The sequence below is a fragment of the Macrobrachium rosenbergii genome, chromosome 59, assembly GCF_040412425.1.
Source record: "Macrobrachium rosenbergii isolate ZJJX-2024 chromosome 59, ASM4041242v1, whole genome shotgun sequence".
Lineage (NCBI taxonomy): Eukaryota > Metazoa > Arthropoda > Malacostraca > Decapoda > Palaemonidae > Macrobrachium > Macrobrachium rosenbergii.
In genome coordinates, this window is record NC_089799.1 from 24,627,749 (window position 1) to 24,640,145 (window position 12,397).

A 12,397-nucleotide genomic window follows, 5' to 3' on the forward strand; every position below is an offset into this window, starting at 1 on the left:
TTTCTGGGTTTAAAAAAGATTATATGTATGTATATGTGTATATATATATATATATATATATATATATATATATATATATATATATATATATATATATATATATATATATACACATACATATATGTATGTATATATGTACATTCATGTAATTATATATATATATATATATATATATATATATATATATATATATGTGTGTGTGTGTGTGTGTGTGTGTGTGTGTGTAACTGAATATGTATGCTGAATAGTGGGCATTTGCAAAGACTAAAAAGAAATACAAAGGCAATGAGATTGCAATATTATGCACAAATGGGTAAATGGCATTCTATATACATAATTAGGGGAAGCAGATAATTCATAAAAAAATTAATAACGTCAGCTGTTAGTTTCCCTGTATAACGGTTGGTAGGGAAAAATGTAAAATGAAAAACTCATAAGAAGCTTTGCATATTAAATCCACATTTGTTGTCGTCACTTGATATTATTATCATATAATACGGAAAAGTCATATATCCTCAATAATGACTGATATGTGGCTGGACATCAATATAATTCGATAAATGGATAATATGTTTCATTAGCACTTTCATTTTGCCACTGTATTATGTAATATTTCAGAGTCCTTATAAGCATACCTCCTGTTCTGTCAATATTCGAGGTCTTGTCGCTAATCTTTCCCCCCCACCCTCTGTATTCTGTCACTTGAGTCCCCCGCACCCTCTGCCAAAATATTCTCCTTCCTGAAATAATAACGGTAAAAACATAGGTAAATACCGTTCATAATTGCCATTGTTTTGGATGTTGCCACTAACGAAGTTAGTAGGAGGTAATGAATAAAAGAACCCTAGTAAAAAAGATAAAGAAACTCTCCCGAGAACGGGGAATTCCAGTCATTAAATAAAATTCTTCTTCTTACCTTGCACTTTCTTATCTTTCGTGGATAGTGACCCCAAAGGGTTTTCGTGGGTCGCTACCCAGGACTAATATTTCTTGGGGGTCATTATCTTCATGGTATTTACAGTCTTTTGTTCATGTTTTTACAGTATTCCCCAACGGGCTTGTACTAAACACGCCGCAAAGGTGGATATATGCCGGGTTAAAACCCTTGGGGTCACTATCTAGGAAAGATCATCAGCCCTTTCTTGTGTGTTCTTTCCCTCAGGATTGCTGGTCAATGTGCTGGAGACCAGCAATGAATCCAGTCCAGACTACACCCATTGTTCTCTTTAAGTTCCGATGAACTGGTATTGGTAGTTTGCATTCCATCCCACCCCCTCTTTGGTTTTGTTTTCACCCATCCACTTTGTTTACTCGTCCGAAAGAAACAAATCACTCAATCCCTTATAACAACATCCTACTGCTCTCATGATCGTTATTAATAAAATCCAACCTTCTCAAATTCCTTGGAATCAGAAATTTCGAGGAATTTCATCATTCTTTCGAATCACCTTCCAAATGAGCGATGATAACAGCGTGAATAAACCTTGCAATGGACAGTCAATAGCAGAGGGTCGAATGAAAAATCGGAGGCAAAGGATAGCTCAAATAGCACCCCGGTTTCATTCTTTTCAAGTGTCGAGGTCAGGAATCTTCCGGGCGTCTATTCAGTAACTATGCCAGTTGCTTTGACCCTGAGATGAGAAATTCTTTGCCGACATTTGTTCTCTCATGCGCTTATCTTCCCCGTAAGGATAGGGTCAACTAGAACATTTAGTGTTCTCACGCCTGACTTCATGCAGAAAAAATATACCTTAGTTTTACCAGATCACTGAGCTGATTAACAGCTCTCCTAGGGCTGGCCCGAAGGATTAGACTTATTTTACGTGGCTAAGAACCAATTGGTTACTTAGCAACGGGACCTACAGCTTATTGTGGAATCCGAACCACATTATAGCGAGAAATGAATTTCTGTCACCAGAAATAAATTCCTCTAACTCTTCATCAGCCGGCCGCGGGAATTGAACTCCGGCCCATCGTGTGACAGTCTGAAGCTCAACCGACTCGGCCAACAAAGTGCTACTTCATGTAGAACAAAGGCCACAGCCTCAGAAGATAATGCCTCAAATTACCGCGGTTAATTCTTACAAGGTAGATGGAATTTAAACTAACCGTCAGTATAGAATGCCAGCTCCATCGCCATAACTCCAGGTATAGGCCTCCCCTACACATAACCTTACGCCAAATTAATGTTCCACGTGCTTATATCAACTGTTAACAAGGTAACAAGGAAACCAGCAGTTTTTTTTCTCTAGCGTGACCAAGAAACCTTCCACAAAACGGCCAGTTCCATGGTCAAACAGCACTGTAATGACTCAAGAGCCTCGTTGACACTGAAGCGACAATTGAGGTATACGTATGGTTTGTTTGGCAGAAGGTAGTTCTTGACCAACATGGTCTCGCTATTTGTAGACAAAGATCTTTTATAAAAAAAAAAAAAAATACAGCCTCTGTTCATGTTTACAGTGACACCGAAGAGAGTTTGTTGATACTTTAGGACTGGGTATTTGAATATCTGTTTAAGTACCTCTCGGTTTTTTGATAAAGTTGAAATAATGAAAACAAGGAGGGTTCAACTACAGGAAAAGAATGAAAAACTTGAACCTTAGCTTTTGAAACTTCTTATATGCGCAAGGATGGGACACCTCTTACATCATCCTTTATTCCTAGAAATAATCTCATGGCGGAGACACTCGAAGAATCTTACGGGGTACTCCATATTGACTGTCATATCCACATTTTCACAACACCGGAAAATGCGGAAGTCTTCATTTCTTTTCTTGAAAGACTTGCTGCTTTTAGTCCTTGAACGGTTTCGGGACTGCAAATTTGAACCTCTAAAACAAAATATTTGGGAGAGTATCTTAGTAGATAGCTTGAAAATGTCCGTGGCTAGTCTTGTGTTGGGTCTGTTTACCCAAAAAAGGGGGGAAAAAAGCTTCGCTATCATATATACTTCATAAGGTTTTCCAACCGTGAGCGTTTAGACTCCTTTAGTGACAGGTATAAGTAGCACAGGAAGATGTCGCTTTTCGTTACCATTTAGAAAAAAATATATATAAATAAAATATAGATAAAATAAAAAAAAAAAAAAAACAAAAGGTGCTTTGCAATGTAAACAAAAGGAACTATGAATTAAATATCATGCTCCAATATATTACGTGTTGAAGAGAGAAGTATGTTAAAAAATAAGCAAGAAATAATAAATTAGGTACTTAGGTATATGGCAGAAACTTTGATGAGTGCTAAATTGAGGAAAATGCAAGTTTACCAAGTAGAAAATGCGCCGAAGTTTCTTCGGCGCAATCGAGTTTTCTGTTCAGCGTATAATGCTGTATGAAACTCTCAGCCGCAGCCCATGAAACTTTCAGCCATAGCCCGGTGGTGGCCTGTGTTGTTGGCACCTATCGCAGTGCCAGACACACGATCATGGCTAACTTTAACCTTAAATAAAATAAAAACTATTCTGGCTAGAGGGATGCAATTTGATATGTTTGATGATTGGAGGGTGGATGATCAACATACCAATTTGCAGCCCTCTAGCCTCAGTACTTTTTAAGATCTGAGGGCGAACAGAAAACTAAAATGAACACATCTCTGTATCACAGAGATGTGCTCATTTAAGTATTCTGTCCGCCCTCAGATCTTAAAAAGAGTCTATTGAAAGGAGATGATTCACATTGATGTTAACATTTGCAACAAATTTGATCTAGTAGCTTCTTTTGTTTTTCCCCTCGTAGGGGACTCGTTTTTCTCAAATTATTTCCCAGTCTCTGAATTTTATATATATATATATATATATATATATATATATATATATATATATATATATATATATATATATATATATATATATATATATATATATATATATATATTAGTATATATATATATATATATATATATATATATATATATATATATATATATATATATATATATATATATACTGTAAAGAGTATACGCCATTATCATGATTAAAATTGTTAGAAAGAGCTGAAATAAAACTTCCTTCAGTAATATATATTTTGTAGAATGTAAGAAAAAGTAAGATTTATTTTTTTTACAGAGCAACTGTATACTTACATGAAGGTTCTCCACAAGGAGAAAATAAAAAAAAATGAGTACCTAGTACTTTCTCGTAATTGCTACACATTTTCAAGGAAAAACGAACAAAGTAATAGAATTTTTGTACATAAGAAAACTTTAAATAAGAAAAAGAAAGTTTTCTTGCGTACAAAAATTCTCTTACTTCGTTCATTGTACTTTGAAAATGTGTAGCAATTACACGAAAGTACTCTGTACTTAGTTCTTTATTTTCTCCTCCTTGTGGCGAACCTGCAAATCTGATATCACGTGAAAGTTTTGTCATTCCTCTGCATATACTTATATAATACATCGAACAGTTTTCATTCTTTTGTTCGGTGAATTATTGAAAAAAGTTTTTTGTTACTAAACAGAGAAGCTGATTTTATCACAGAAATGAAAAAGTTAGCGTGAAAGCATCAACGAGATCTTTTAAAGTTCCCGCTTAAATAAAAATCAAGGGGGTCGTTTTCTTTCACGTCAATCGTCATAATAACAAAGCGGTGACTCCATGGTCCTTGATGGTGAAGTTCCAGAAGCTGGTGTCTCGGCTAGAAGATCCTTCGTTTTCCTAGTTTTCGCTCCGGAAACAAGGAAACCGTGCAGTGTGACTGGGTTCTCAGATGATGGAAGAACGCTCTTTATGAAAGACACCTTGTACCATGAGAAGGAAGTTATTCCACACCGGATGAATAGACTGTAGTTTGGTGGTTAAAGGGTGTTGTAGTGGAGTTTGTAGTCTCTCCCCGCCTCTCAAAGGGTAAGGTGTATTTATGGTATATATGTCTATTTACTCTTAATTTCGTGACTTAAGGCAGATATTGTATTAGTTCATGGGTCTGGTTCAATAGGTTGTTGCTTCTCTTAAAGTAGTGTGTCCTGAACCAAGCATTGTTTAACTTAAAAATTCGTAGCTTCGACTGTACTTTAATTTTTCTTTCTCGAATATTTGGTTATATGCTTAACTTTAGTTTAGGTTAGTATAGTTCGTGGAAAAAAATGTAATTTCAAAAATTTATATTAAACGTTATCTGCCGTAAGCTTTATTGTTTGTCAATTTCGGTGAGCCTTAGGTCATTTGGTCATTTTATATTACAAAATTTTATATTTTCATGCTCAAAAGATCTTCAGTTATCTATAAAGGTTAGTCTACAATGCTCGTTACAATTGTGATGATCCTTTCAAAATCTTACGTGACTTTCGTACAAAGCCCTTTTGTAAAATTGTCTACCTAGAATCTTGCAAATGTGTATAGTTGTGCTTTGTTTTATTAAAGCAAAACCACAGTGATGCTATTATACAGAAAATTTAAAACTTACAGGTTTGTGATGTCTAAACCACGTTTTTTGAAGCAAACTACAGTATGAGATACACCTGCAGTCAAAATTCTAAAGCTAGGGTAACTTCTGTAGCGACACAAAAATAGACTTGCTCCTTTCCCAGGTTTGCGTCAACAAAACCAGGTGAGGTATAAGGCATTTTTTTCCTCTTGACATTCCATTTTACCTCCACCCCTACAGGGGCGGCGCCCCTGTAGGGGTGGGGGTCCCTCCCATGCTCTGCCCCATAGGTCTTATGACCTATGGGCAGGTGCATGGAAGGCGGGGGAGGGGGTTAAAACCATCTTTTCCTTTCAGGTCAAAAGTGCATCTCTAGCCATATTAAGTTAACGTACTTGACTATTATTCATCTGTGATTTAAAGATGTAAAACTTAACGTAACTGCTTATGTTAAATGCTAAATGCTTGTTCTAGAGTTTAGCAGTTTCTAGTCGCCGAAGTTTACACATAGCACGGTAGTAAGATAGCACATAGCTAACGTAAGTTTCGGATTTCGTGAGATTGACTCAAATTACCGTAGCTAATTCAGTTTTGTTTCCTTTTGTACTTCCTAATTAAAATGAATGTTAACTTCTATTTTCAAATATTAACATATACTTGGTAATGCATTGCTTTAAAGTTAACTTAAGTTCTGCCTGAACAAAAGAACTTTGATATTGGAAACTTTAACACAAATTAGCTTCAATATTTTCGTATTTTAAGTTATCTTTGCCAATAATTTAAAACATGTTTTTAAGTGATATATATTTGAATAATACAAAGAGCAGGCCTGTTTCGTTTGAATACAGTACAAAAGTCCTATGCTTAACCGTAGTTTAAGTATAATGCTATACCAATAATGTTAGGCCTGCTCATTGTATTTACCATTTTAAGTATAATGCTATACTAATGATGTCAGGCCTGCTCATTGTATTTACAATGTTTTTACTTTAATACAATACAGTAGACCTGTGTGTAACTGTCATAATACAACGAGCAGGCCTATGTTTTCACATGAAATACAATACAGTAGACCTATGTGTAATTGACTTTTAACAAAATAAAAACCTGTACCAATAATGACTTTATTCCAGTAAAAGTTGACAAATCACAAAGTTGACAAATCACAAAGTTGACAAATCACAAAGTTGACAAATCACAAAGTTGACAAATCACAAAGTTGACAAATCACAAAGTTGACAAATCACAAAGTTGACAAATCACAAAGTTGACAAATCGATGTCCGAGAAACTAATCCCAGATTATGAAATACCTTAATTGTCCTGGCAAATTGACCTCTTGTAATTTTGCTTGTCTTTTAGCACTTTTGGGCACTTTAGCCCCGTGATTTTTAGCACTTGTTTGGGTTTTGCTGCTCTGGTTAGAGGCTTTATACGTGGCTCGTTTGCATGGAAGAAAATTGGATCTGTCATGAAGACCAGTTTAAAGTTGACAATCTTATTTTATGACTCTTAAGAATATTAGATCTTAAGTATTTTGTATTGTAATTGCAACACATTTCTGCCGCAGTTTTTGTTTTACAGGAGGCTTAATGGAACGGAGCTAAGGCAATGCAGAGAACACTTCTATTCAAGAGATGTTGGCAGCTTTTACCCAAGTTTTTAAATGGCGTGAGAACGGAGCCTGGCGTTACTGACTCTCCTTAAGTCGTCCTGCATTGGTGGTTTAAAGGTGAACCCCGTTATGTCATTCAATAAAGTTATTAAATGATGAACTCTTAATATGAACGTTCTTACCTTCATCAGTAATAGCAGTTCAAGTATTCTTGCCATAATTTCCTTGCCCAGGAAGAATGTTTTAAAACCTCCAGGGTTTGACGTATTGAGACTGAAATTTAATCTTGTAAAATAAAATCTCCAGGGTTTGACAATACTGAGACTGGAATTATTTAATCTTGTAAAATCAGAAGTCAGACCATATGTTCTATCAGTTGGTACTACTGTTTAAGGGAATAGTTATTTTATTCTCTTAAAGCCTGGAAACTATTAAGGCTGAGGTTTTATGACTTAATAAAAACCGGTGAACTTCTGGTATGATGGAAAATTTTGCTAATCCAAGTTTATGGTAAGGACTGAAAATTTTGATTTTTGTGTGAAGGGAATCCAGGCTTAAGGTGGTGTAGTAACTGATGATATAATTTGGCCTCTAAAGAATATGCTTAGCATCCGGAAAATAGAAGTACATCTTAAAGTTGATAGAAGTAAACTTTCGCATTACTATTGGGAGTTCACGATTAAAAACTGAATACCTTAGCTTAAGCAGTTACTCTGGTAACGGCAACAAATACTAATTTTAAGTTTACTTTTTATTTCAAAAAATACACTATTCGAAATAAAGAATGAGGACATTACTAAAGAACCCAGGAATAAAAAGTAATTAAAATTCTCTATGGAAGGAAGGAATGTCTGTAATTACCATTTACAGCGGAAGGATGGTTTGTTGGAAATGGCGCTTAGTGACGTTTGACTATTTACACGAGATACCAGGTGAAAACTAATCCTTAAAGCAAAATGAAAATAAAGTTGCGAAAGTGTATGATTTTAACGAACTAAAATTGGGAGTAACTGTTCCTATAATTACGTAAGTGACTTTAGTTTTATACAGCGCAGCTGTCATAGATTTACTGTATGTTGGAACTCGTGAATGTTATGAGCCAATGAAGGTAAAAATTGTAATGCAAAAATCCTCATTTTAATTCCCCTACTCATACAAATTCCTCAAGAAACTGTTGCAGACACACGGGGTAAATGCAAAGATCATTTTAATTCCCTTAGTCATACATATTCCTCATGAAATTGTTAGACACGGGAATAAATTGAAGATAAAATCTAATTCCATATATCTTACCTTTGGGTCAATGACATATGCAGATGGTGTTTATATTATTAGGAGAACCGCTAAATATATGAAGGATAAAGAAATTGGCGAAAGAATAATACTTAGTCATCCCATCAATGATGATAAAATATCAAGATGGTAACTGAAGGCAGTTTATCGAGCATCTATGAAACCTTCATGACTAACTTAACTAACCCAGCCTATCTTACCTGGGGACTTCTCACACTCCCGAATCTGAAGGCAGTTTATCGAGCATCTATGAAACCTTCATGACTAACTTAACTAACCCAGCCTATCTTACCTGGGGACTTCTCACACTCCCGAATCATCTCCATGGAAATGCCTTCCTTCGGAAGACGGAGATAAGCAGAGATATGGGTGGTTTACCTATGAAACGATCTTTCGAGGTATTTGCCAAGTTCAGCGGTTTCCCGTCGGTTCTCGTAGTGGTAATGAAAGGAGTCTCTAGTGCTCTGTCCGGTTAAAGCTAATAGGCTGCATGAAGGTTATCGAGGAAGTGTTTCTTCATAATTTTGAAGAAATAAGAGTATGGAATACAGGGGGTTAACTAATCGTCGCTAATCTAACCTTCAGTGCCACGCTCAATATGACTGGGCCCCTTAGGTTAGTGCCATCAGTGCACCTCACGGGGTGCACTGTAAGCGTTCCCTTCGGCTCCTACCTGCAACCCCTTTCGTTCCTTTTACTGTACCTCCATTCATACCTTTCTTCCATCTTGCTATCCACCCTCTCCTAACAATTATTTCATAGTGCGATTGCGAGGTTTTCCTCTTTTTACACCTTTCAAACCTCCCTACTTTGTTTCCTTTCCAGCTCTGAATGACCTCATACGTCCCAGTGCTTGGTCTTTGTCCTAAACTCTCTGCATATTCCATTCCATTTTAATATGACTGAAGAACTTCACCTGTTCACTTGAACAATGCATGTTTACATTCCTTGATTATAATTATGTCATTCAAAATGACTGACACCAATACACGAGACCTCTGGTTTGATACTGTAGAAAATGAGAGTATAATAAAACTTGATGGACAGGCATTAAAAACAACACGGTGCTACTTTGTCTTGTTATCTACCCGTCACCTACCCCGAGGTGCCAGTACTAAACACCGTATGGTAAATGCAAAGTAGACGGCAGCACAAAGATGTCGTTTATTAATATAATTTTTCGGCAACTCAGTATAGAAATGGGTGTATGTACTACTCAGATCCCTGAGGGACTAGTACTAAACACGGCGTCCCAAGGAGCTTGCGCCATGTTTAGTACTAGCGCTTCGGAGTAGGTGACGCGTAGATAAGCCAAAGTAGCACCGACGTTACAATGGAAAGGCTGAAGAGCTAATTCACCCATGCAAATCGAAGGTATGATGCAAAAAATGCCGATTTACCCTCATTCTCGGCCAAGAGGAGTAACAATACTGAATTATCCTGGATCATAAAAATATCTGCAGTTGACTAGCTTCTTGAAGATTCCCAATTTTATCCTCGGTAGGGGGGAAGTGCCTTCAGTGCACCTCCTGCGGTGCACTGTAAGCATTGCCTAAGGTTCTTTGCAGCACCTTAGCCTCTAGCAGCAGTCGCTTTCATTCCTTTTACTGTACCTCCATTCACATTCATTCTTTGATCTTACTTTCCACCCTCTTCTAACAATTGTTTCATAGTGCAAGTGTGAGGTTTTCCTCCTGTTACACCTTTCAAACTTTTACTGTTTCCCCTTCAGCGCTGTATGACCTCACAAGTCCCAGCGCTTGGCCTTCGGCGGTGGTTGGGCGCTAAAATTCCTTTCTCTGGAAGAATGACTTAGAACAATTTTCCCCGGTGGGAAACCTAATTTTGAGGGGCGTGGGGTTTAGCACTAAAATTCCTTTCTCTGGTGGGAAACCTAATTTTGAGTGAGGTTTACAATTTTTCTCTGGAAGAGTGGGAAAACTGAATGGGAAAACTGAATGGGAGGTGGGGGGTGCTAAAATTACTTTCTCTGGAAGAATGACTTAGGACAGTTTTTCCCAGTGGGAAAACTAATTGGGGGTGTTAAAATTCCTTCCTCGGGAAAAATGGCTTGGGACAATTTTCCCGTAGGAAAACTAATTTGGAGTTGGGTTGGGGGGGTTGCTAAAATTCGTTACTCTGGAAGAACGACTTAGGACAATTTTCCCCTGTGGGGAGACTAATTTGGAGGAGAGGGGCGCCTAAAATTCCTTTCTCGGGAAGAATGACTAGGACAACTTTTCCCGGCTGGGAAACTAATTTGGAGGAGGGGTGGAGCTAAAAATAGTTTCTCTGGAAGAATGACTCGGGACAATTTTCTCAGGCGGGAAAACTAATTTGGAGGACAGGTGGGGGAGGGGCCAAAAATCAGTTTCTCCGGAAGAATGAGGACAATTTTCCCCTGTGGGAAAACTAATTCGGAGGAGCAAGTTAGCCTAATATTCCTTTCTCGGGAAGAATGACTTAGGAGAGTTTTCCCCGGTGGGAAAACTAATGGTGGGAGGTTAAAATTCCTTTCTCTGGAAGAATGACTTGGGGCAATTTTCCACTGTTGGAAAACTAATTTAGAGGAGGGGGTGGGTGAGAGGTGCAAAGGGTTTGATTACTGAGAGTGTCGGAATTCTTCCAAACAGTTTAAATCCTTTGTCCCTCTGTTTTCCTAACTAGTCTATATATATATATATATATATATATATATATATATATATATATATATATATATATATATATATATATATATATATATATATATATATATATATATATATATATATATATATATATATATATATATATATATATATATATATATATATGTAGACTGCTAAGTAGAGGACGGCAGTCGAAAGGCCTCATAGCACTCTGTTGTTTCTCTTTCCTTCGTGGATTTTATCTTTATTTATACATATTCATCACATTCCATATTTTCGTGATTCACTTATACACACACACACACACACACACACACACACACACACACACACACATATATATATATATATATATATATATATATATATATATATATATATATATATATATATATATATATATATATATATATATATATGTGTGTGTGTGTGTGTGTGTGTGTGTGTATTTGCTTGTGTGTGTATGTTCATGTATGTATGTACATATGTGTTTCAGATATTTATGATCTTTTTTCTGTGCCTTCTAGTGCAATGTTCTTTCATCTATGCTCATCTCCTGTAGTTGTCAGAGTTTTTCATGGGTCCAGTTTTTTTTTTTTTTTTTGGTTGGGAAAGGAGTGGAAGGCAAACAGGCAGTTATCCCTGTTGCTTTATGCCTTATTCCACGAACAGTTTTTACAGTTATATATATATATATATATATATATATATATATATATATATATATATATATATATATATATCCTATATATTTCCCGGCGCCTGTTCTATTTCCTGGCAGAAGTTTTGGCTTTTATTCTATTAATGGTTTTCCTCGTCTTTAATTGCAGTTTTAATAGTTATTTGTTTATTATACGAAGTGCCTTCGATTGTATCTCTCCCACTCGTATATCTTATCATCATCCCGCCTCTCTTCCACTGAAGATTTTCCATTATATTCTGTTCTTTCTATGTGTCTTCTAATGATGCCATCACACGTGTTTTTTCTTTTTTTCCTATTTATCTCTTGCTGTATTCAGCTGAAAAGTTTAAACATTTTTCAGTACCACCTTCCAAGCATCCTCTTTCTATTTGATTTTTACGTTTCCAGGCAATATATATCTATCTATCTATCTATCTGTCTATATATATATATATATATATATATATATATGTGTGTGTGTGTGTGTGTGTGTGTATATGTATATATATATATATATTATATATAAATCATATATATATATATATATATATATATATATATATATATATATATATATATATATATATATATATATATATATATATATATAATCTGAACTTCCTAAACTCAGCCGGCGTGTGCCTGAATATTTATTTGTATTCTCTTTCCTTTTAGTCTCGGATAGATAAAGGCAGAGATTTGAAGACCCGTGGGAATCTGAGACGTTCACACGAAAAGATACTTATTATCTTATCCGAAACGGAACAAAAAAATAAAAGAAAAGGCGCTGTGCT

At 35.9% G+C, this 12,397-nt stretch overlaps 1 long non-coding RNA gene across 1 annotated transcript; it reads left to right on the plus strand.

Annotated features, from left to right (window-relative positions):
- Positions 1-4,651: 4,651 nt before the first annotated feature.
- Positions 4,652-7,144, plus strand: LOC136837380 (uncharacterized). The gene is made up of 3 exons (XR_010852679.1): positions 4,652-4,843; positions 5,405-5,546; positions 6,933-7,144. It is a non-coding gene; the product is annotated as an uncharacterized lncRNA (long non-coding RNA).
- The last annotated feature ends 5,253 nt before the right edge of the window (positions 7,145-12,397 follow it).